At 30.4% G+C, this 24317-nt stretch overlaps 1 protein-coding gene across 1 annotated transcript in view; it reads left to right on the top strand.

The window, feature by feature from the left end:
• The window catches only part of LOC129981896 (tetraspanin-9-like), a 122454-nt gene that overhangs the window by 66863 nt on the left and 31274 nt on the right, over window positions 1–24317 (top strand). The gene's annotated exons all lie outside the window — the stretch shown is intronic.

Consider the following 24317-nt stretch of genomic DNA (forward strand, 5'->3'; position numbering starts at 1 on the left):
CACTTCTCACTCCATACGTACGTGAAATATCTCTATCGTAGCTTCATAACCTCCAATTACGTCAAAAATGACTCTAGAGAGATAAAAAGCATAAACGTGTTTGTTCCAGCGCTGATGGAGTGGCCGTGGCGAGTGGTCTTATCGCCACTGGACCGGAACAGGCGAGATCTGAAACCGCTAATCCACGGAACAGGAATTATTTTGCTAGCAGTGTGACCTTTCAGCAGTTTTGCTTCCTTTCGCTTTTTCCTTTCCAAAAATGAAGATCCGAGTCCACTGGGGTGTGGAAAATTTCTGAAAGAATCTCGAGCGAATCTTTGTGTATCGTTTTTTATTCTTTTCGGTTCTCTCAATTGAATGATTGGAAGATTTTCAAAAGAAGATTGCTTTATTCTAAGCTATACTCTTAATGTTTTTTGTTTGTTTGTTTATCTTTTGTTTCTTGGCTAAAGCTCTGAAATTTCAAATAAAGAGAAATGGTTTTCATTTGCGGCTAAGAAAGCATGAGAATTATTTGCTATAAAGTCCAAACTAAACGTACACAAATTAAGCAACTGGTAAGGTTTATTAAATAACAAATTAAGCAGTAAAGGTTAAGATTTAATCCTTTTTTTATTATGTTTTTGTTAACATAACGTTTATAAGCTGGCATACTGTCAGTTAAATTGTATGCCATAGATGTCAATGTCATCTATGACATACGGCATAGATGTTTCGAGCAATTCTTAAACACTCTAGAAGGGCAAATCTTTGGATCGACAACACTAATAAATCTACACCGTAGAGCCGTTTTGCATTATTTATTTTCTGTTTTTGTTTTTTTGACATTGAAAAATATATTAAAATGATTTGTTCTACTAATACTTGAGTTATGTAGGTACAGTACACTACCGAGTAACCAGTTTGCGACTGTCCAGCTTCCGTACCATTCGGCCTAGTTTTTCAAAAAGTAAAAACTGTAAATTTTGAATCTTATCTTAAAGTTACCTTTTCATATCTGTGTATCATTTATCAGTTAAAAATAAAATCAATTTGAGTCAATTTTCTTAAGAATTTGGCTTACGATTTACGTTAATGTTTTGTTTGTTTCCTGCATTTAAGTTAAGCATTACAAAATTTATGTTAAAATCTGAATATTTTATATCTTTTAACATTTTTCTCAAATAAATTCTTGAAACATGCAATGCAGTATCTAAACATATATAAACTACTAGTACAAAGCTTTCCATTTTAACTCGCCACATTACTAGCAGCTGCTTCTATGATTCACCGGGCCGCGGCCATGTTCACATTCTGTGTGGCTTGAAATAAATGGAGGGCTTATTACTTAATAAGAAGTGAGAAAATACTAATTATAGCAGTGAATTTTGTATTAAAAATTTGTCTTCCGGCATTAGTGGGCAAGAAAGGTATTCATAGAACTCCAGCCAATCCGGCTTTTTTGTTATCCGACCTACTCTTCCGCCACATTAGACCGGATACTCGAGAGTTTACTGTATAACTTTCTGGATTCAATTAATATTTAAATCTTTCCCTCGATATTTCTTTATTAGATTTGATTTAACATGAGGAGAAAACAATTCTTCAAGACTGTAATAGCTGATATTAAAACAAATGTAGATTCCTTTATGTCTAAGTTACTATCTGACAATAGAAATTGTTGATGCTAAAAAGTCAAAATTAAGGCTTGAAAGCCACTTTTCAGCCCCTAATTTCTAAAATATTGAAGTTATCGAATCGAAAAACTTTAAATAGAAAAGTTGTTCGTTTTAAGGAGTCGTTAATTTGGTTATTTGGATTAATTTTTCTGTCTTCAATATTAAGAAAGTTATAGCGAAACGAAAGTTTCAAACCCCCACCATTTCCACCCCCTTTGAGCTAGATTGGCCATTTGCGAACTGTCCCGATATTTTTACATTTCTAACAACTGTCCGCAAGATAACATGGGCAAAGCGTAATATGCACGTACACACACGCGCGCATGCACGAACAATATGTTGTCATGAGAACCATTGCAATAGGTAGTCTTCTTATAGAAATATCTACCAAAAAATGAAATTCGGTTTACTGGTAAATATTGCCTCACAAATATAACTGTCCTCATGATCTAGTTGGTAGGTGCCGAACTTCTTTGATCTTGCAGTAATGCAGTATTAATAAAGAAATGCAATTACTAAGCAAAGTTTTTTTTACATAATACTTATAGTAAATCGAAAAATGGAACATATATATCAACATTAGTAATGCAAACGTGCCCATCCTTGTTTACAACACTACACGTGCCCATCCTCGATCAATGCACTTCAAACCGCTAATCGGTTTCCTGGCACTTTGCAACTATTGTCATGTCCGATTCTTCTACGCTACTGTATAACAACTTTCTGACGGCTGTCAATATTTATCAAGCCGTAATTGCCTCTCTAATATTTTCCCGCCAATAACTTTTTGACGTTTCTGCTCTGCGAGAGGCACGGTTGTCCAACTTATCTGCTGTCGATACATTTCAAGCCACTAAGCGCTCCGCTTTCTGGCATTTTCTGACTAATGTCTTGTCCGACAGAAATCAAAAGGTCTGCGATGGAACATCAAGGAATTACGGCCTCAACCAATAAAGGAGCTTGCCGCTGCGGATGAAACGTCCTCATGTGGGATAGGAGCTTGGTGCATGGAGAGATGACTTCAGTGCTTTTCTTATCATCCAACTATCGTGTAAAAATAAATAACTAGGGAATTATTATCGACTTACTTCAGCGTACAGAATGACTTAAATAAACCGGATCGCCACGATAGTGAAAACGTGCATTGCGATAAACACTGTATAGTCCTCTTTGCGTATATCTCTCATTTGCTTATGTCCCCATCATTGGATTGGAAGTAACTGAACCCCACACTATTATTGTACCAACCAGGACAGCGAGAATCTGCTTACTTATACGGCAAGTTTTCCTTCCCAAGTTTGAAATATACTCCCTCCCCAGAATGGTGCAAAAGTTAAAGACAATTTCCAATGAATCGTTTAGGAGCTTGAAAGACAGATGATAATCTACGAAATCAAATCGGATAATATAGTTTCTACTATAATAAAGATGAATGTATGTATGTGTGTTTTCTATAGGACATACCATTTAACTTAGGAACTACAAATTTGGTACATATATACTATAGAATGTGGAGATGTACACCTGTGATTCAGTTTTTTAAAATTTTAATTAATTAAAATTTATTTTTAATTAATTAATTTTTTTTCCTTCAAAATAACTTTTGTGAATTATAGAAACTCCAGAATGGTGTGAAAAGTGTAAGACAATTTCCCATTAATCATCTTGGAGCTTCAAAACCAGATGATAATCTCGGAAATTGAATCGGATAATACAGTTTCTTCTAATACTAATGATGAATGTGTGTATGTGCGAGCTCTATAGAATAAAACATTTAATTTAGAGTTACCAAATTTGGCGCATATATACCTTGAAGTATGGAAATGCTTGGATTGATTTTCTTGAAATTTTTATTAAGATTTTAAATTAAATTAAAATGAATAGAAATTTTGGAGTTTTTAAAAAATATTTTTCGAAACTAATATTGTACAAAAATGAATTTTACACCGTTTCAAATTTTTTATGATTTCCTTTTTAATTACATCAATTTAATAGTATTGGAAAGTCTCTATTAGAAATATCCTTATATAAAATAAGTAAAACATATGCAAGATAATTAAAATTGCATGATTTTAATTTCTGAGAAATTGTCAGAATTCTGACAATTTGGACATGAAGTTATAACCAAAGGATTTAACTGAAATCAAACATAACCAGCAATCCCGGCCAATCAGCGGTCACCAAAAATGACTAGTAGTTCAATAAACCGAATTGTAAAAATTAGTATTCTGACGTCAAACTACTGATAGTTTGAAAACTTATTAGTATTTTATATAATGTAATTTAAAATCGTCTGCTCAATAAAATATTTTACAAATTGTTGTGAATAAATCCATTTTCTGGTCGTACCAGCATACTTTCTTGTAAATATCGTCTGCTTTCCCGTTTAGTGAATTTTTAACGACATTCTTCGAATTCGATTTGATTTTCCCTTTAAAAGCACAAATGCGAAGAAGAAGCACGTTTCATGTGCAAAAGCTGCGAATCTTGTTAGAAAGAAACGTGATTTCAGTTTTAGAAGTGTGTGAAATTTTAAAAGACTTTTACGTGCATCTGGGTAAAATGTTAGTTTCAAAACAAGGTACTGAAAATTTCATGCGATGTTTTAGCAGACAGTGTTGCAAGAGTTTTGTATCGAATTTCTCATTTATTTTATCTAAGATATTGCCTAAATATTTTACGAGTTCGCCGCTTCTAGAATAACTTTGTAAAATAATCCAATCGTTACATTTCTGTTTATTTTTTCGAAGATTTCTAAATTATAGTATCGGGAGATTTTTTTAAATGTGATAGACAAACGATCAAGATTTGTTTTAACTCCTTTTATATATATATATATTTTTTCTTCTACTATCTAATTCGATGACTTCATTTCAGAAATGTTATCCTATTGATTTAGTGATGAATCTGTAGAATCTTTAGGTTCAATTCAGTTCACTTACATTTACGTCCTATTTTAAAGAAGCAGTAGGGCTATTTTGGGATGGACCTCGTAATTTTGAACCACGATCAGATGACGAGGATGGTACTTGAGCTAGCACCCCCTTTCCAAACTTCAGCACCACACCTATGGAAGGACGTTTGGCCCTGACGGATTTAACATGTACCAAGCCCGCTTACATGACGAATCAGGTTTCGAACATGAAACCTTTGGTTCCAAAGCCGAGACTTACACTAAGCCACCGCAGCCCGAATGCTTTATGTGTTAGTTAGTTATGTGTAATTTTTATGCGGAATTATAGCTTTTTAGAGAATTCAATGTTACCTTTGAGGTTTGAGGAACGATAATTTGATGACCATATGTCACACGATTACGGCGATTAAGGGTTAAATTATTTTAGCATAATTCTCAACAAACAGTAAACGATAGAAATACCGGAACTATTTAATATATCAGTAATTACTTTATGCCAGATATTTTATTCTGATAGAAACAAGCTTTGGCATACACAGATATTGACTGACAAGCAGTAAGTCATTGAAGTTGTCGAAATTGGCTGTTAATTTAAGCTCCGGTGATGAAATCATGCGCGAAATTTTACTTATATAGCTTGTTGACCTGTCTTTCTCACATACGAAGATACAACGGATTATTTATTTATTCAGTTTTCATTTCGTTCAAAATGTGATTTTGATCTACAGTTTTACTGTAACCCTGCCCTTATAAAATTTTGCAAATCTAAGTAATAATTCTATTGTTTTAATCTAAGTAATAATTACGTTGTGTAAGTCTAAATAGTCATTCATTGGATTCTAAAACAGATATAATGGCAGAAGTATGGGATTTCCTTTCCTCCATGGTGTGTGTGAATTCAAAACGTTGAAAATTGCCAAGATTTTTTGTAGAATTAGATAAATTAATTCTTTCAATATAATTTTTCAAGTGTATACAGTCTATTAACATTCTAACTTCGACATTTTTACTTTTTTGTAATAATTACGTTGTGTAAGTCTAAATAGTCATTCATTGGATTCTAAAACAGATATAATGGCAGAAGTATGGGATTTCCTTTCCTCCATGGTGTGTGTGAATTCAAAACGTTGAAAATTGCCAAGATTTTTTGTAGAATTAGATAAATTAATTCTTTCAATATAATTTTTCAAGTGTATACAGTCTATTAACATTCTAACTTCGACATTTTTACTTTTTTGTATGCGAAGTATAGGGAAACTACTGTAATCGTCAAAAGATCCGAACTCGAAATTTTGATCAACATGACAAGTTTATTAAAGAGTATGCGCGAAACTTTTGGGGATTTACTTCCGCTGGTTGTCCCTCCCCCCCCCACACACACACTTCGCAGACGATCCCCCCTCCCTATTTTTGTTTGATAAATGCGAATCAACTGAAATACCTAAATCATAGGCATCAAACTCAAATTCATGCTTGGCCTAAATAAAGAAGATATACGAGTCGAAAAAAAAACTTCAAATTGTATAAAAACATATGTTGGAAAAAAAACTGAATATGAACAATGGTGGAGTGTTTTCTTCCTGATACTTTGTATCAGTTTTCTACTACAGTACACTCCCGATTATCCGCGGAATTGCGTGGCGCGGCCGCCGCGGATAACAAAAATCGCGGATAATCCGAAAAAAGCTAAAAACGGGTATAGCAAAAGAGAAAACAGTCATTGCAACTCTGAAAAATCGTTTTATGTACCATAAAACGTAAAATAAACAGCAGGAAATGTTTAACTAACGATTAATATTTTAGTATATCACTCAAAACTAACCTAAAATGCATTTTGTTAATGAAAACAGAAAAGTGCTTTGTACTTACGAGAGGCGTCAAGGATACATTGAAAAATTAATACATATGTACTGTTTTAATACTGTAATGTATTATGTAATTACAAAAGCATAACTGTAAAACTGCACCTTTTTGAAAAAATCTGTCAAAAAAAAAAAAAAAAAACCTTAATGCGGCAGGCGCGGATAATCGAGAGTCTACTGTACCACCTTTCCTTCCTAGAGGGATATCCTGTTCCCTTTGATGTTTTTACAAAATTAATTCAATGTGAATGTCAGTAATTCTTGAAGTGAATGAAGACTTATTACCGTTTATATTGAAAGCAATTACTCCCAATAATAAGTATTTCTAAATGTGAATAATTTCACATGCTATTTTTTGTGTATTTTCAAAAGTTTGGCTGGTGCGTATTTTTTTAATTGATACTGCATACTTCTGAATTTTGTATCAAATCTGAACAGCATTTTATATCGCTTATCTCCATTTTCTTATGGTTAAGTACTGTTTCTATATCTGAGAAGAAAATCGATTTAATATGGAAAAGTTTTTCCAGATTAGACTTGAAATATTTGAGACGATACAATAACCTTAAATTTCATTTGCTTCATTCAAAATAAACAATTTTAAAAATATCAACTGGCCTCCAATTTGACATCTTTGACTTAAATAAAGGAAAGGGGAGTATAGTTTCTTTATCTTTGCTTAGTTTCAAAAGGGTTATAAATTCGACTCGATTCCATTGAAATTCTATCGTATACATTACTTAGTGCATATAAATTACATACAACTATTCCCTATTTTTCTTAGCAAACAGGGTCAGCATAATTGAGCTACTCCGACCCACCCGAAGACGTATAGTTAAATTGAATGATCCGGGCACCGCGACATCAATAAGTGGGAATTATGTCCTAAGCTCCATCACCGGTCACCGTAAAAATCATAGCGTAGGAGATAGTCTCATTATTGGCAGGAGGTGACTCGATCCTACATCATGATTATACCCATTAGAAAGACGAGAACCATCCAACATATCAGAAACTTCTAATTTACATGTCTAAGGTTCCTACCAGTTAAACCAGCGTCCAGGATTATCAGAATATCCAGATAATCACGAAAACAAAAGCGTGAACGCATATTACAGCCCCTTTCCAGAGCGGCTTTTGTGCCCATTTCTCGCATAAAAAAATGACCTGTCATCGAACTGGGGATAACAAGCCATACATCATTATTGCACCTACCTGAGAAGCGAGAATCAACTACTATTCTGGAAACTTCTCGTTCCCATGTATGAGGTCCCCACTGGTGGAACCTGGGTACTTTAAACCTGTCGAAGAATATATTTTCTATTGCAATAGTGCGGAAATTTGGATATCGTAGGAATTCCACTTCAGATGTCATCCTTGTCGCTTGACCAAATTTCAAAATCCTTGGTCAAACCCCAAATATTGTTCATGTAGCTTCAATTCGGGTTAATCTAATTAAAATTTAAAAAAATTCAAATAACCATTTCTAAGTAATGTTATCGAGAGCAGTTACCTAGTGGTAAGGTCTGAGACATGAGACCGAAAGGGTTCCAGGCTCAAAACCGATCCTACCGAAAAACTGTTGATTAAACGGCATAATCCGTCGTGGTCAGCTATGCTGCTGGGGCGGCATAGAAGCTTTGAGAGGAATCTGCTGACTCAGAGCCTGAGTGCGATTCAATTTTCTTTCCTTAAAAAGAGAAAAATTTGCACCAAATAAGTTAACATTAATATATATATATATATATATATATATATATATATATATATATAATATAATATGGCTATTACAGGCAAGTGGGAAACAGAAGCCACTCCAAAGACAGTGTTCCCCCTCCCCAAAGATTTCAAATCTCGATCCCCAAATAAAAATTTGTTTCATAGCTGAATGTAGATATAGCTATAAACGTGCCATTCATCAAACTGTAGAAAATAATTTATACCATATCTGGGGCAAGAAAGTTGAATGATTTAAAATATTTCTAGCATTTAAAGCCATTTTGTTCGATAAAGTATTTATGAAGATTTTTCTTTTTATTACAAAGGAGAATAGACCTTGAGTCTTTTCTTTCTTTTTTTCTTTAATTTCCTGTTTTTTAGTTTTTGAACAAACAGAAGGAAATGTTAAAATGCATTTCTTCATTTATGTTAAGTAAACAGCAGTCACTTCTTACAATTATGTCGATTCTCGGTTGTTTTTTTACATCTTATTTTGAAATTTCTTTTCTTGAAAAACCACGAAGTTTTCCAGCTCTTTGTACTTTTTTTTTTTCTTTCAAAGTTGCGTTTATTTTTTAACCTGTCCGTTCTTTCATCAAGGCCACCGCGACGAAATCCTGTTAATCGATGCATAAAGACTGTCCATCTTCTAGAAACTATCCTTTCTTCTCCCATAGGTTCTTTCAGCAACAAAAACACACACAAAAAACCTTTCTTTTGACCTCAATATGAAACCGAGCAGTAAACCATTCATTCAAAAACACTTTCCTCCCCTTTTTAAGAGGGTTTCGGAAAATTCTGTTTAAAAACAGGATAGACATAAAAATTCTGATGACTATGATAAAATATTACGAAAAGTTTACAACAAAAAGTCTTGCGAAATTATATTGAATAGTTTCTTACATGTTTTTATCTCTTGCTTGTATACAAAGAGAAAATATATTGGAATCTTCAAAAAATTCGAACTCGAGATTTTGATAAATCTTTACGTTTGAAACCTTCCTGAATCCGCAGAATACGTTTTTGGAATTATGCTTGTCGCGTTAACTCAAAATCGCCTTGAACTAGACAAATTTGGTACTTTGGTACAAAATTGGATCTTTACACCAGATATAATTTTGATTGGAATCCATTCACAACAAATTTGTCTGTTTGACTATCCGAATCTAGGTGAACACGATAAATACGAAATGTAAAAAGCATGGAATTGGCGTACTATATGACGAAATATTAACCTTTGGCGCGAATTTAGCATTTTTACTGAATCATTCTTGGCGTGTTTTTTGGCGTTTAATATCTGGCATGCGGTTAACAGTATCCGAAAATCGATTTTATACTTTAGGCACGTTTCTCTCAATCGATTTAAATAAAGATTTGACACAAAATTGGATTTGTTGTCACAAAATCCTATACCAAATTTGATATATTTAAATCATTGCGCTTTTGAACTATTGTATTTACATGTTTCTGAAAGTACAGACCGACAGACATTCAACCCGAAATAGATTTGGTCTAAAATTTGATCGGTGTCTTAAGTACCGAATTTTATCTATTTTTGCTCTTTTCGTTTTGAAGTTATCGTCTTTATTTACATTCAACCAGCTGGACTGATAGACTTCTCTGATAGATTTGATAGATGTTTACAAATTTGATGTAAAGACTGTATACCAAATTTCATCTGTCTAGCTCAAAACGTTTTTCAGTTATTTTTATCACAGACTAAAATTTTCCAAAAATGTGTTTTTTCGAACCCAAGGAGGTCTAAAACATGGAGATTATTTATCAAAATCTCGAGTTCGAATTTCTTTGACGACGACAATTTTTTTTCTATACTATAGGAGATATATATACTATTTCTATACTATATTTCGTATAGGAGAAAGTAAAAAATGAGTCGAGTTTAAAAGTACTTTTACCTTTATCCCTTACATTCTTTTATAACATATAATCTGTGTTGAAAAAACGTAACTCAAACTATGAATTTTCATTGAAAAAAATCTTGCAACATAGTTTTAATTTTATTTTTTGAATTTTAAAATTTACCGGTTCCAGTACAAAAACATGAATTACGTCAGTTAAGTAATGTCGTTTTTCCTCTTACTCAGTTCAACGTCAAGTGTATTTAAAAGGTGTGACGTAATATAACAGGGCGGCTCGGATCGTTTTCCGTATTCGAAGTTCGAATATGTGAAGGTGAACGAGAATTGAATCCCGTTGTTCTCGATTGCGATGGGATCGCTTTTCCTCTTTCTCCGCGAATAATAGAGAAACGAGAATCGTGTCTCCGCTCGCGGAATATGTAGATGCTGGAAACGCGAGTTCGCAAATTGTACAGACTAAGTCTATGGCAAAGGATGCCGACGTGCTCTGATTGGTTTAAGCCTTGGCATCCTTTTGGCAATGTTTTGCCAAAAAGATGCCATACCGAAATATATTTTTACAAAAATAAATAAAATTTGTGGATTTATTCCCCCCCCCTATTTTTTACGGTTTACATGTAATATTAATCTGGAACACATATACAGCGGAAAACATCAAATCCTGAAACCTAAATTCAGGAAATATAAAAATTACAATTTATTAAAAATAATTTTTGTATGTGTTTCTTCTTAATATTATTTTGATATAAATAAAAAAAATTATCTACGAAATCGCATATTCCGTTAAAGCTTACATATTTATACGTTTTGGGCATTAAGTAATCATCTCCCCATGTGTAGTGGATGGGAAAGTAACAAACGTTCAGCAACAAGTTTCAATGACTGCATAAATTATCTAATAAAGGCACGAAAATCATAGAAAAATAAGAATTATTTCATTGCTGCATCATATGTTTAGTAATTACTTTCATATAGTTTTTATACTTCTGTGCATAAACAACATTAGTTACTTGTATTACTAGTATTATTAGTAATATTTATTATTATTATTAATAATTAGTATTAGTAGTATTAGTACTAATATTTAGAGAAAACAATTATATTAATAAAAATTAGATCGTGTTGATATTCACTCGTATCTTCCATAAAACTAATGAAAGGTACAAGGTTTGAGCCAAATAAGCGAAAATTAGACTATTGTGAGTGCAAAACATTGCCAAAAGGATGCCAAGGCTTAAACCAATCAAAGCACATCGGTATCCTTTGCCATAGACTTAGTCTGTACAATTTGCGAACTCGAGCTGGAAACAGCTTAGGAAACGACTTTCTAACTGGAAAAGTGAAACCTGTGAGTTAAGTGTGTGTCGAAAGTATTATATGTGCACAAATTTGACTAGGAAATGTTGATTTAGAGCTTATTTCTTTTCTCGTTTATGAAATATTCAAAGAAAAAAGTATTGTAATCGTCAAAAAATTTGAGCTCGAGATTTTGACGAATCGCCACGTTTCACGCCATTTTAAACCCGAAAAACATATTTTTAATATCATGTCTCTCTGTGAACATTATCCAAAAGCGCTTTGAGGTAGATGGATGAAATCTGGCATACGAATTTTAAGCCAAATTTGTTGACGCTTATCAAATTTTGAATTAAAATTTTTCGGTGCCCAAGTCCGGTTGTCGGAATTCAAGTGAATACGATTAACTACAAATTAAAAAAGATGCCAGGGGTATAAAATTTAGAACAAAAATTTATTATCTGAGGTTAAGACTTACATCAAATTTGGAAACAAATTTGTCTTGGAGTTCATTGTCTTCCGGTCTATGTTTTCACATGCATATAAACGCTATAACTCAAACAGAATAACTTGAATAAAAGAAATTTGGTTACAGGTGTTTGATCGGTCTATTTGGAAATTTTGTGGCTACAGTTGTGGTTTTGCGACAAATTTTAGTTTCGATCTGTCGATAAAAATGAACAAAATATATTTTCGGTTTTCTGGTACTTTTGTATTACTTGCAACTCAGCGATAAATTACCATAAACTGCGTCTTTGCAGGCTCTTTCCTAACTGTGTTGCTCGCCCAAGGTATGCAGTTAATGATACACAAACATCAGTTTTTCTCCAAAGCATACAACTTTTATGTTCGTGACTCTGAAAATAAATATCTGAGCATTCACGACTTCCTGGTACTTTTGTATTAATTGCAACTCGGCGATAAATTACCTTAAACTGCGTCTTTGCAGGCTCTTTCCTAACTGTGTTGCTTGCCCAAGGTATGCGGTTAATGATACACAAGCATCAGTTTTTCTCCAAAGCATACAACTTTTATGTTCGTGACTCTGAAAATAAATATCTGAGCATTCACGACTTTGTCCAGGTTCTACAATTTTATGCTACTAAGAGAAGAGGATATTTAATTTAAAAAAAAATATGTGATAAAGTTCTGGGGGAACCTCTCTTGCATATTCAAATTTGCAATACAATATCTTTTTTAGAATATATGCAACAAAAATTAATTATTTGGCTAGTTTAATTCCAAAAATCATCTTATATGCCTTTAAAAAATTAATATAAATATCCAAGTAATTTTGGATTTTAGAAGTATTTCGAGATTTCTACATAGTACAATGTTATTGGAAAAATTTACAACTTTTTGCATTAATTGCTAGTCATCAGTTTGGCTTAAATTATTATTATTTTTTTTACTCTTTTTAATACGTTACTTAGAGGTACAGCAAATTGAACCCTACAATAAGCGTTAACACGTGATCATCACGCTGGTGCATCATACGGGCATCAAATTATCGCTTCCTAAATTTATAAGCTGGCATTAAATTGCTCTAAAACACTATAATTCATTATAATAATTATATATTATCTATAAAAAATAATATTCTATGGATTCTTAATTGAATCTGTAAGACAGTAAATAAAAACTAAGAGGCTAAAATTTTATCTGGCGATTTTAAAATAATAATATAGATTTAGAAGTAATAATATATAATTTCCTTTGCTAAATAATTGTAAAACTTTGTACTACTTTACCTTTATTTTCTTAAAGTTTTTTTTTACAGATCTTTAATCAATGTTTTAATTGGTTTGAAAGCAATGATTTAACGATGCCTGAAAGCAAGCATAAATTAATCTCTCAAACGAATGCAAAAATAGTAAAACTTGAGGACAAATGGAACAGACCTTCAATGGCAGCCGTAGTTTCAGATTACGAAAGAACGAGCCGAGACATCGCTAATGAATGATTCGAACATTTTTAATTATTGCTTCAAATTGTTCATTAAAATCTTTCAACGTTTGCGGATAGAATTTGCTGTGGTAATGTAATAAACATTAAATAATTTAAGATTAAAATTATCTGCTGGCGGTTTTTAAAAATCGTCTGATTTAATTGGTATTTCGAGTTTATTGTTTTAAAAACGATCCTGATTCAAACGATTTTTATGTTGTAGAACTTGGTTATTCTTTTGATGAAACCTCAACTAAAAAATTGATTTATCCAAATATTTCAATTGAAAATAGCTAGATCTAAAAATAATTGCAGTTAGAATAAATGACAATTATATGCTGAAGCTGGCAGTTAAGAATTTCTTTTAACATTTAATTGTTATGCTTAATAATGTATAATTAATAAATACTGTAAATACCAAGTACATATATATTTCAGAATAAAAAAATATTTCTTTTTAAATTTTTAAAATAGCCAAAATAAATTCAAATAACAAATGATATTTTGACGCCATTTTATTACAAAAAAAAAAAAAAAAGAACCGAATTGCTAGTGAAATCAAAATCAAAAATTCGATTCAACCAAGTTTCATTTTAATTTATTCTCAAAATAAAAAAATGTCTGTTTATTAAAAAAAAAAAAATGTTGGATATTGCTTCTCATATTTGCTGCATAAAGAATATGGCAACTTATTTTAATGTGGCAACTTATTTTAAGGTATTAAGGTAATATGGCAACTTATTTTAAGGTATTATTAACTTATTTTAAGGTATTAAGGGAATGTGGCAACTTATTTTAAGGTATTATTAATTTATTTTAAGGTATTAAGGGAATGTGGCAACTTATTTTAAGGTATTTCATGGCCTTAATTAATTAAGGCCATGAAATACCTTAGTATTTTTAAATATTACTAATTTTCGCTTTATGTAAATGTCTAATTATAAGCATCGATTGTCTTTAGAATTGCCGTTGAAGTCTGGTTGGACTTCTCCGCCTGTTATCAGGAAGTTCAGGTTGTCTAGTTGGAAATTCATTTAATTTGGTCACTAGGTTATGATTGAAATGCTACTTGTTTTATATCAAAAATTGTAAAAAGGTTTTATGAGTTTTGGAGGGTGTTTAATTTTCTGCACGTCATCATTGTTTCGTCACTTTTTTACTAGTACATGTAATTAATAATAAGCAAATAATCGTTTATATTTGGTACAAATTTATTTAGTCGGAGCATTTTAAATCCCTGCCTTACAATGGGTACACTTTTTAGGCGAAGAGAGTTTTGAACAAAACAAGAAATAAATAAATTAATAAAGTTAAATTAAAAGGTATCTCTCTATCAATAATTAAAGGAAATAAATCGTTATTAGCAATTAAAGGTAGTATATATGTATATCTGTATGTGTATGTTGGCGCTGTACAGGCTAGCTAGATAGTTTATCTAAAGCTACCAGTTTGGCACAAAAAGAAAACTTTGAAGGGTGCGATTATGCATCTCGGGGTAATGTTTTTAAAATTTCTATTAAGATTTTAATTAATTAAAAATTAAAAGAAATTTTTGCGCCTTTCATCGATAATTTACTAAAATATTAATATTCAATTATATTTTTCTATCATTTTAAAATTTAAATATTGTCTTTTAAATTATAACAAATTAGCTGTACAATTTATTCCTAAATTTTAACAATCATTTAAAAATATTTTTCGCATAATTTTCAACAATATATTTCATTGTTACTATAATAATTAAGCTGTTTATTTTTTAATCAATCGTTTAATCCTGTGATGAGTAACCATTGTTGAAAGCTGAAGAAGAAAGATTCTGTTTATTTGCTGCAGAGTTTACATACAGAATATTAAGTGAAATTCCAGCATCACAAAAGAAAATGTGCAATTATAAAATATATTAGCCTGACAGCTAGCTTTTTAATACTATGGAACTCGACTTCATTAAAAAGGTTAATATGCACTATAAGCGGAACTGATGTAAAATTATTGAAACAGCACTTGTTTAATATCTATTTGATGCCCGCAAATACTTTGTTCAAGGAATTATAAATATCAAATTTTGCATAAGAGAGTTTAATTGAAATTGGACACAACCATTATTCTAGGCACCTATATACAGAGGCCTATGATATGTAAATAAACAGAAATCATTGATAGAAATACTTATTCTGAAAACTGTAAGAAGGTAGAAATAGTTATAAAAAAAGCACAAATAAAACATCTATTACTTTAACTGTTTTGCTTCAAACTGTTTCCTCTACATTCGATATATCAAAGAAACTGATTCTATGCGTAATATAAATTGTGAAAAGAATATTTAAAAATTTAAAACTAATCTATTAAATCTAGCAAATCCTCGATGAAGAACATTGATTTAATTCTTCCAAAAATTATTTAAATTTAGTTTACCGGACATTAATAAATGATTACATTAATGTGGCAAAAATAGGTTTAGGTTGAAAATCAAAACTGATAGTCTGTAGTTTTCAAAACGTTCTACACCGTATCAAAATAATTTTATCTAATTTAATTACAATTAAGTTCATTTTATTTAGATCGGATAATTAATAGCCGGATAAAAGTCGAAAATTAATTGTATTTACAAAATTTTATTACTAATTTACGTCTGGAAATTCTATACATTAACGATGGATTTTAAAAAAGGGACACTAACTTTCTAATACGAATTATTGATTCTACCATTTCAATATCGTCTAAGAATTTCAGAGAAAACGTTTTCAAATATTGATCTTTCCTGTGTACATTCGCATCTATATTCTTCTTGATTCTTCCTTATTTGCCCTGATTCCTAGGAGAATGGGAATATCGCTAAAGCACGCATGCGTCAAATTTTACCACGCAGAAAATGATTACGTCATTGGTTAAAACTATTGGCAAACACGTCAGAGAAGTTAGCGTCAGAGATAGTTAATCTTCTTTTCCGATATCGAGGATCAGTTGTATAAACAAATCTTTCAAGTAGTATAATTTACGGTTGTCCTTTCGTTTCTTGAATGAAACTTTTTTTTTAAATGCAATCGATTCTATATATCGAACATGAAAAGAATTCAATGCATAGAAATTTCGATCTATGTCTATATATATATAATATAATATATAAAACGATTATGTATAGGGTGGTTATAATTAAAGTTCCACTTTGAAATGGTCATAAAAAGAAAACTACTGGGCCAAATGTTACCGAACTTGGTAATAGTTTACAAGAGGACGTGGGAATTTCTATTCCGGCCACAAAAAGTTCAAAAATTCACCACCAGAGGAGAAATGGTGCTGTATGCAATATTGTTAAGCAAAATAGAACATGAAGACATGGGTTTAAAATGTGTTTAACATTTCTGAAACGTGCTTGCAAAGCATATTCAATGTGTGTTATCTCAAAAAGCAATGTTTATGGTGATGAACAATTTGGCGGAACTGAAAAATGCTATATACCGACATATGCGTACCATTCCTCCTGGTATGATAAGAGCTACTGTTAAGAATGCAGTAATGCGATTTAACTTGGTTTCAGAAAATGGTGGACGCTACATTGAGCATGCTTTGTAACACGTTTTAGAAACGATGAAACACATTTTAAACCGATGTCTTTCTTCAAGTCCTATTTTGCTTAAGAATATTGCATACAACGACATTTCTTTCCTGGTGGTGAGTTTTTGAACTTTTTTTGGCCGGAATAGAAATTTCCATGTTCTCCTTTAAACTATTACCAATCTTGATAACATTTGGTCGAGTAATTTTCCTTTTATGACCATTTCAAAGTGAAACTTCAAATATAACTACCTTCTATAATATATAAAACGCTAATGTACGTGGCACAGAAATCGCTTATTACTACTGTCGAATGGCAACAGTCAGATAAAAAAAATATATCATACAAATTTCAGACTACAGTCATTGAACATTTTTATAGCTGTGCTGAATCAAACGCTTCGCTTAGCTCATTAATCGAGCTTCAAAATATTAAAATTGTTCTGGTGCGCCATGTCACCAAAGAGGACAATCAATCAGAGCAAAGAAGACATAAAAGAAATCAAAAAGCAGGCTTCAAACAAAAAGTTTAACGAAGCGCAAATGTAGGCTTAATTATTGCCAGATAAATAATCGTGGTAAGACTTACGATGTACGGTTTCTCGCCAAGCACATCAAAATCATGCCAAAAAAGAGACTTTTTAATGACATAAATTTCATTTTCGTACAGTTTTTCGTTTAACTTCAATATTATTCAGTTTGATACACAATTTGAAATAAAGTTTTTAAATGCTATGATGGAATTCAAATTCTTTCAAAACATTCAAGCATGTGCTCGGTAAATCCATAGTAGGTTTTTTATTTTCATTTTTATTTCATAGTATATACACTTTGTAAACTGCAGTAAATTGTTTTAATTGAATTCATATATTTTAGTCATCTGAAATTATAAGGTGATAACTTTTTTAAAGAAATACATCCTATATTAATAATATACGAGTCTAAACAGTTAATATTCTAGGCGAACAAACTGGTTACCAAAGACAACTAGTAATATAATAAAAAATCACTGTTATTATGAATTACCGAAGGGCAACAGTGAAATGTTAACAAGTCATCGTGCAAATTTTTGTCTGATTGTTGAATGTTTTTGCAACTAGTATATTGAATTCAACGCTTCAAAAGTAGTCGAAAATACATATTCTTCTGATAGATTCAATAAAAATATTAGATTCACTCCAAAGATCCACATGTGGGGAAAGGCAACGACCAGCATTAATATGTGAGATATATTCCATTTCTTCTTTAATTTAGAAATGTCGAACAGGATGATGTTCCTTTTTTAACGTAGCCAATATGTCATCACAGTTGCGCAAGAACACGAAGTAATTGAACCTTGAAAGTTTTCACTTTGAGTCATATCCCTCAAAAACATGCATTAATGTCCATTCATCAGTCCAATAAATCATCCACAACAAAAATCTACTCTTATGAAAAATTTTAACATCAATTTAACGTCTTAAATAAATTGCACTAACGTCCATAGAATTTCGACGATTTGGTGGCATTTGCTAAAAGCATCATGAGAAAGGTCGAGCCCCCCAAATGTGCGGAACTACTAGCATTAATATGTGAAATATATTTATTAAAATTACGAGGACAAAACATTACTAAACTAACATAAAACAAATAAAAAGGTGCGTGAGCGGGATATCTTACCGTCTCACCGTCAAGCTCTCGTCTGCCACTAAAGGCGGGAAAACATTATGTGATCATTGACGCAAGATGGCGCTATACAGAATATGAGAACTGTTAGCGGCTCCAACAACTATTTCTATAATTATCGTTCATCAATGCTATGCAAAGTATTCGCGGACTTACCAAAGGTCCCCAATTTTATAAAAAAAGGGAATAAAATCTTTATTAAAACGTATGCGAGAAAGTGTCTCGAAGATTACTGTCGATGGTTTTTATTCTTGTTTTTTTGCTCTCATTTGAGCGATTTATATTGAACTTCTAATTCTGGATTAAACAGAAATTTAGTTTCTTTTTTTTTAAATCGAGCCTAATTTGACTTTCAATTTCTGGTCAACTAAGAAATTCAGTAAATATTCATCTGTGAAAAGTAGCTAGTTTAATTGGTCCTTAACCCTAAAAAGAGGATTACTTGTAGCGTTGAAAGCTTAGCGATAAGCCTTCAAGTTCTGACAGCTTCTGATGGACTGAATGATGGATGCTTCCCCGATAAGATCGGGAATCTTCGAATGGAACTAAAGTAAATCTTCGGTGAATAAATCGTCTGCTATTACCAGTACACCCGAACGTGGGATTTTATGGCTTGTTGGAAGTAGCTGTTTCACAGTGTGAAAAATAAAACCAATTCACTTAACAAGAATTGCGGTTTGAAACTTTCATCAATTTTGATTTAAACAGTTTTATTATTATGGGAATGGCTGTTTTTAATGAAAAATGCAGCGGGGGTAGTCTCCTTAAAACTTTCTTGTGTACTCCCTGATAAAGGTGAATTTGTATATTAGACGTCACCAGATATTTGTATTTTTCCAGCCGTTTGATACCAAAATTTGACGTAGAACTAGAATTGCAATCACTAAATCACATAGCAAATTTGTTATATTTAATTAATTGGGTCAGTCAATTCTTTTGAGTTTAATACTATCGCGTTTGCATGCTTCTGAAAATATAGACCGACAATCGTTCAATCCCTTTTTGAATTTTTCTCAAAAGTTGGCAGGCATCTACTGTATTGATATTAAATATGTGTATCGAATTTTACCTAATTCTCTTCATTTTGTAACTTTCGTGTTACTTATATTCGAATAACCGGATAGATGAACTTCCTCTGAATAGTTTGCTCAAAATTTAATAGGAATTCTACAAATTTATTTCAACTAACTCTAAATGTTTTTGAATTATCTTTGTCACAGGCAATCACAGGATATTTTCCAAAAATGTACTTTTCGAACTTTGGGAGGTCTAAAACATAAAGATTCGTCAAAATCACGAGTATAAATTTTTTGACAATTACAGTACATTCTCTATACTTGCTATGCGAGAAAGCAAAAATATTAAAACTCAGTATTAAAGAATTTTTAGAATTTGCTAGGAAATAATATGTTTACGATTTAAATACTGAAGAGTATTCATAAAATCAAAGTCTTAATAAAATCAAATTTGTCGTATAATAACGCGATGTAATTAAAACGTAACTTGTTTGATGTTAGCAAAAATTGAATTTCGTAATCAATTTTTCAGTCATTCTAAGGAGTTGGAATTTTAAAATTTGTACTTTATTGTATTCTTAATGACAATTTACTATTTAATATTTTCAGAACTTAAAATTCAATTTATCTTTCATCTACTAACTTAATGAAATTTTGATTCAGCTTCAATGGCGCTGTCTCGAACTAATTTTTAAAAAAAATATTGAGATCAAGATTTTATAATATTTATAAAGAATGAAAGAAATTGGAAATTAGAAAAAATAAGTTTATTTTTTAATGCAGTAATAAAAGTTTGTTTTACGTAACTAGTTTTAGTCTTTTTTTTAAAAAAAAATAAAATTACGTTTTCCATAAAAGCTGAGTTTTTAAACAAAACCTTCAAGTTTTGCAATCTTTTTTAACATCTGTTCTTTCAGAATCCGGAAATTGGATCTGACTCACAATATTTGAAAACAAATTCTTCTACTAGTAAAGAACAAGAATCGTTTTTATTTTAGTCTTGCGAAAAGGATGATAAAAGAAAAACACATTATATTCGCACATTTCCGGCAATGAATTTACCGTACACCTTTTTGGCAACATATACATGTTCGAGCCTTCTGACGTTTTTATTAAACATGCAGCAGTGAAGAACAAAAACCTTTATCTATTGTTACACTCAGCCCACGATATACTTGTGTTTTCAATTCTATTTCTTTGAACTCACACAATAGACTACTAAATCTGAATGGAAGGTTAACCAGTGGGAGAGAATGTTCGAATACGAATTCAACTGAAAGTATTCGAGTTGGCTTTTCACTAATTGAGTAATTTTCTATAATTAATGCAATGCCTGGAAAATAAAGAAGCAATTTTTTTTCCGAATGTAAAAACGCTATAATTCTGACTAATTTAATATTTTTAAAATGTATATGCCACTTGGCATTAAAAAATTAAAAGAATAAGAATTTTTCTTTAGCAAGTAATTTGAAAGTTAGAAGGTCCAAAAATGGTTAAATATTGTAATATATAAATATAATAGTGTCAAACGTAAAGTGCTTTAATCATATTTGTATGAAGTCACACCAGAGTTTAAATTGCTTTAACCACAGAAAAAAAAAAAAGTTTGAAGGGAAATTGAAATGTTGTTTTAAAAAATTTTAGCCAGTAAATCCTTTATTTATTAACCCTTCTTTCCGTATTTTTTTTTCTGTGAAATAAATCAGGATGATATAATTTATGCTCTAGATTAAAGGAAAATATGTTTTAAAAAACCTAGTATAAATATATAATATAAAATAATTAAAAAACAGTATGATGGAAATATCCATCATTATGCAAATTTACATGTTAAGTAAGCTCAGTACAAAGTCTTCGTTGTCTCTCTCTTCTATATTTCTCCACTCATTTTCGCTTTTATTAGCAAAAAAAAAAAAAAAAAAAAATCTCGGATTAGTGATAAAAAAAATATTCAAGAAATCGCACGTTTCTTCCAGCACAACACACAGCGGAATGATAAGTTCAAACCCGCTATAATGATTGTGACATTTTTTTTTTGACCGCTACATTTTTCTTATTACGCAATAGTTGTAAGAAAAGTTGCCGGCAACAACCAATTTACAGTACATCTATTTTGAGTACAATTTTTTGTTCACTAAATGTTATGATGAAGATTTCCGTTATCATGCAAAAAATTGTTAAGAATTCCTCATTCGTTAAAATGTTCCAAAAAAAAAAAAAAAAAAAAGGTTGGAACATAGTACCAGTTTATAAGCGAAAATAAAACAACAAAGATTAAATTACATAATAAACAATACTTTATACATATAAAAACATATTTTTAATGTCTTCGAATTATTCCAATCTTAAATATCATGAATTTCCACAAGAATGAATGATTTTGTTTACTTTTTGTGATTGCCTAAGAAAATTTAATTTTATCGAATCAAGGTTTCTTCCATTTTATCCGCTAAACCAAAATAAATAGAAACATTGTTGCTGTAGCAAAAGTTTCGATCCGATCTTATCCAAGAAGATATTTAATCTTTCACCTTGCCAGTTGCGAAGCTAATCGGGCCAAAGTGCTGCGGGAAATTGATTAAAAAAGTTCTGTTTGCGCTGTTGATGAGATGAAAAAGCTTTCGTGATCTTTGGACATCAGCATCTTTGCGAAATTTCTGCTCCAAACGAATCCATGAAAAAAACTCCAAACGATCAGCGTTTTTTTTTAAATAAGCGAAATGAATTCATTAATTTTAACTCCATAGAATTACGGATGAAAGCAGGCGATTTTGAAAACGATTTTTTTTCTTCTTTTGCATTAAATATGTGAAATGTTAAATTAAATTTGAATATTTGTATTTTTTTTCCTTAAGAATTATTTATGTATATGTATATATTCTTAAGTTGTGTATTTTCCACTCTCCCAATGGTTTTATTAATAGAATTACTCATTTTGTTGATTACTCAGCATTTAATCCTTATTTTTATTTCATTATATTTAAGTTTTCAAAATTCTATTTGTGGTAAATCGTCTGCTTTCTATTAAAATACGTAATTAACTTAACTTTTTTTTTTTTTTTATAAATATTGCCTTCGAATTTGAGCAAAAGAGCACAGATAACCAGATTTTCAAAAATATTTTTTGCTTTTTTTAAACTTTATTTTTGAATTAATGTTTGTATTCTTAAAAAAATATTTTGTCTCAAGATATTTTTTTATGTCAATTTGCACTTACTAGAATGTAATTAAATTCTGTTAATTCTTGTCAGTTTTAAGGAAAAGTATTATGAATTACTGCATCGTCAGCTGAAAGCTTTCAAATCGCTAATGTGGTTATGACTATTTTTTTACAGTACTTAATATAAAAAAAATTATAATAACATAGAAAATAATAAAAATTCTATATCTTTGGGAATTAATATTTCATTTTTCTCATACCTCTATTTTTTGAAGATTTTAATATTGTTTTATATTCTTGATACCTTACTTTTTAATGTTTAAATTATTTTTTTAAATTTTAACTTAGTACTTGGAGGCTGTCGAACTTTCCGAAAATTGTGTTCTGCAAAACCATTGAAATAAAGTGTAACATTCTGTGTAATACACACATCATTGGACCTAATCTAGAAAGTAGGAACATTTTGAACTTAAAGATACCAAATTTGGCTCGTATTTTTATTTCTTGGAAAAATATATGTAATAGATAATTTTAAAGGAAGATAATTTTTTTCAAGGTTTAGCTTAATTAAAAAGAATCTAAACTTAAACATTTATCCTCAATAATTTGGAAGCAAAACATAAATTTTTTTAAATAAACTATCTATTTGGTGAAGGCTAATATTTTCTTTAAGTCTAAATTTTTAGAAATGTTTTTAAATATATTTTACAGAAATAATTTTTATTGCTTTTTTATTGAATTTATATTCGCATGCGACGATATTAATGATTTTTTTTTTGTTGTGTGCATTACCGCTGTTTTAAATTTAGGAGCAAATTTTAAAAAAAATGAAATAAAGATCATAAATTAAGCCGAAAAAAATATTATATTACAATACTTTGAGTTAGAGAATTCTGGCGCTTTTTAAATCATTCAATCACTTCCTTACATGAGACAATTTTAAAATTCTGTAGATTTCTGAATTCTTGATTAGAGTATATTATTTTCATTTTTTCGGTTGATTGATTAATTTAATAAACTTTTTACTCTTACATTTTGCCAATTTCAGAAATTTGTAATATTTTTAATAAAGAATTAAAAATTAGAGGCTAAAATGTACAAAATAATTGAATTTAAAAAACCGCTACTTTTTAATTTACTAAAAAAGATGTGTTTAAAAAATAAATTTTAGTAATTTTATTTTCATTATATGAAGAGAGGAAATAAATTTCATTTAATACATCTGCAATTCTTCACCAATGTAGATGTTCTGCTTTTCTTATTTTAATTTTGTCTTTGATAATAATTTCTCATTTAATTTTGACTTTGATAATAATTTCTCATTTAATTTTGACTTTGATAATAATTTCTCATTTAATTTTGACTTTGATAATACTTTCTCCTTTAATTTAATTTTTGATAATAATTTCTCGTTTAATTTTGACTTTAATAATAATTTCTCTTTTAATTTAAATTTGATAGTAATTTCTCTTTTAACTGTGACTTTGATAATAATTTCACCTTTAATTTAAATTTTAATAATACTTCGCCTTTAATTTAAATTTTGTGAGTAATTTTTCCTTTAATTTTGACTTTGATAGTAATTTTTCCTGTAATTTTAATTTTGATAGTAATTTCTTCTTTAATTTAAATTTTGATAATAATTTCG

This window comes from Argiope bruennichi, chromosome 8, assembly GCF_947563725.1.
Source record: "Argiope bruennichi chromosome 8, qqArgBrue1.1, whole genome shotgun sequence".
Lineage (NCBI taxonomy): Eukaryota > Metazoa > Arthropoda > Arachnida > Araneae > Araneidae > Argiope > Argiope bruennichi.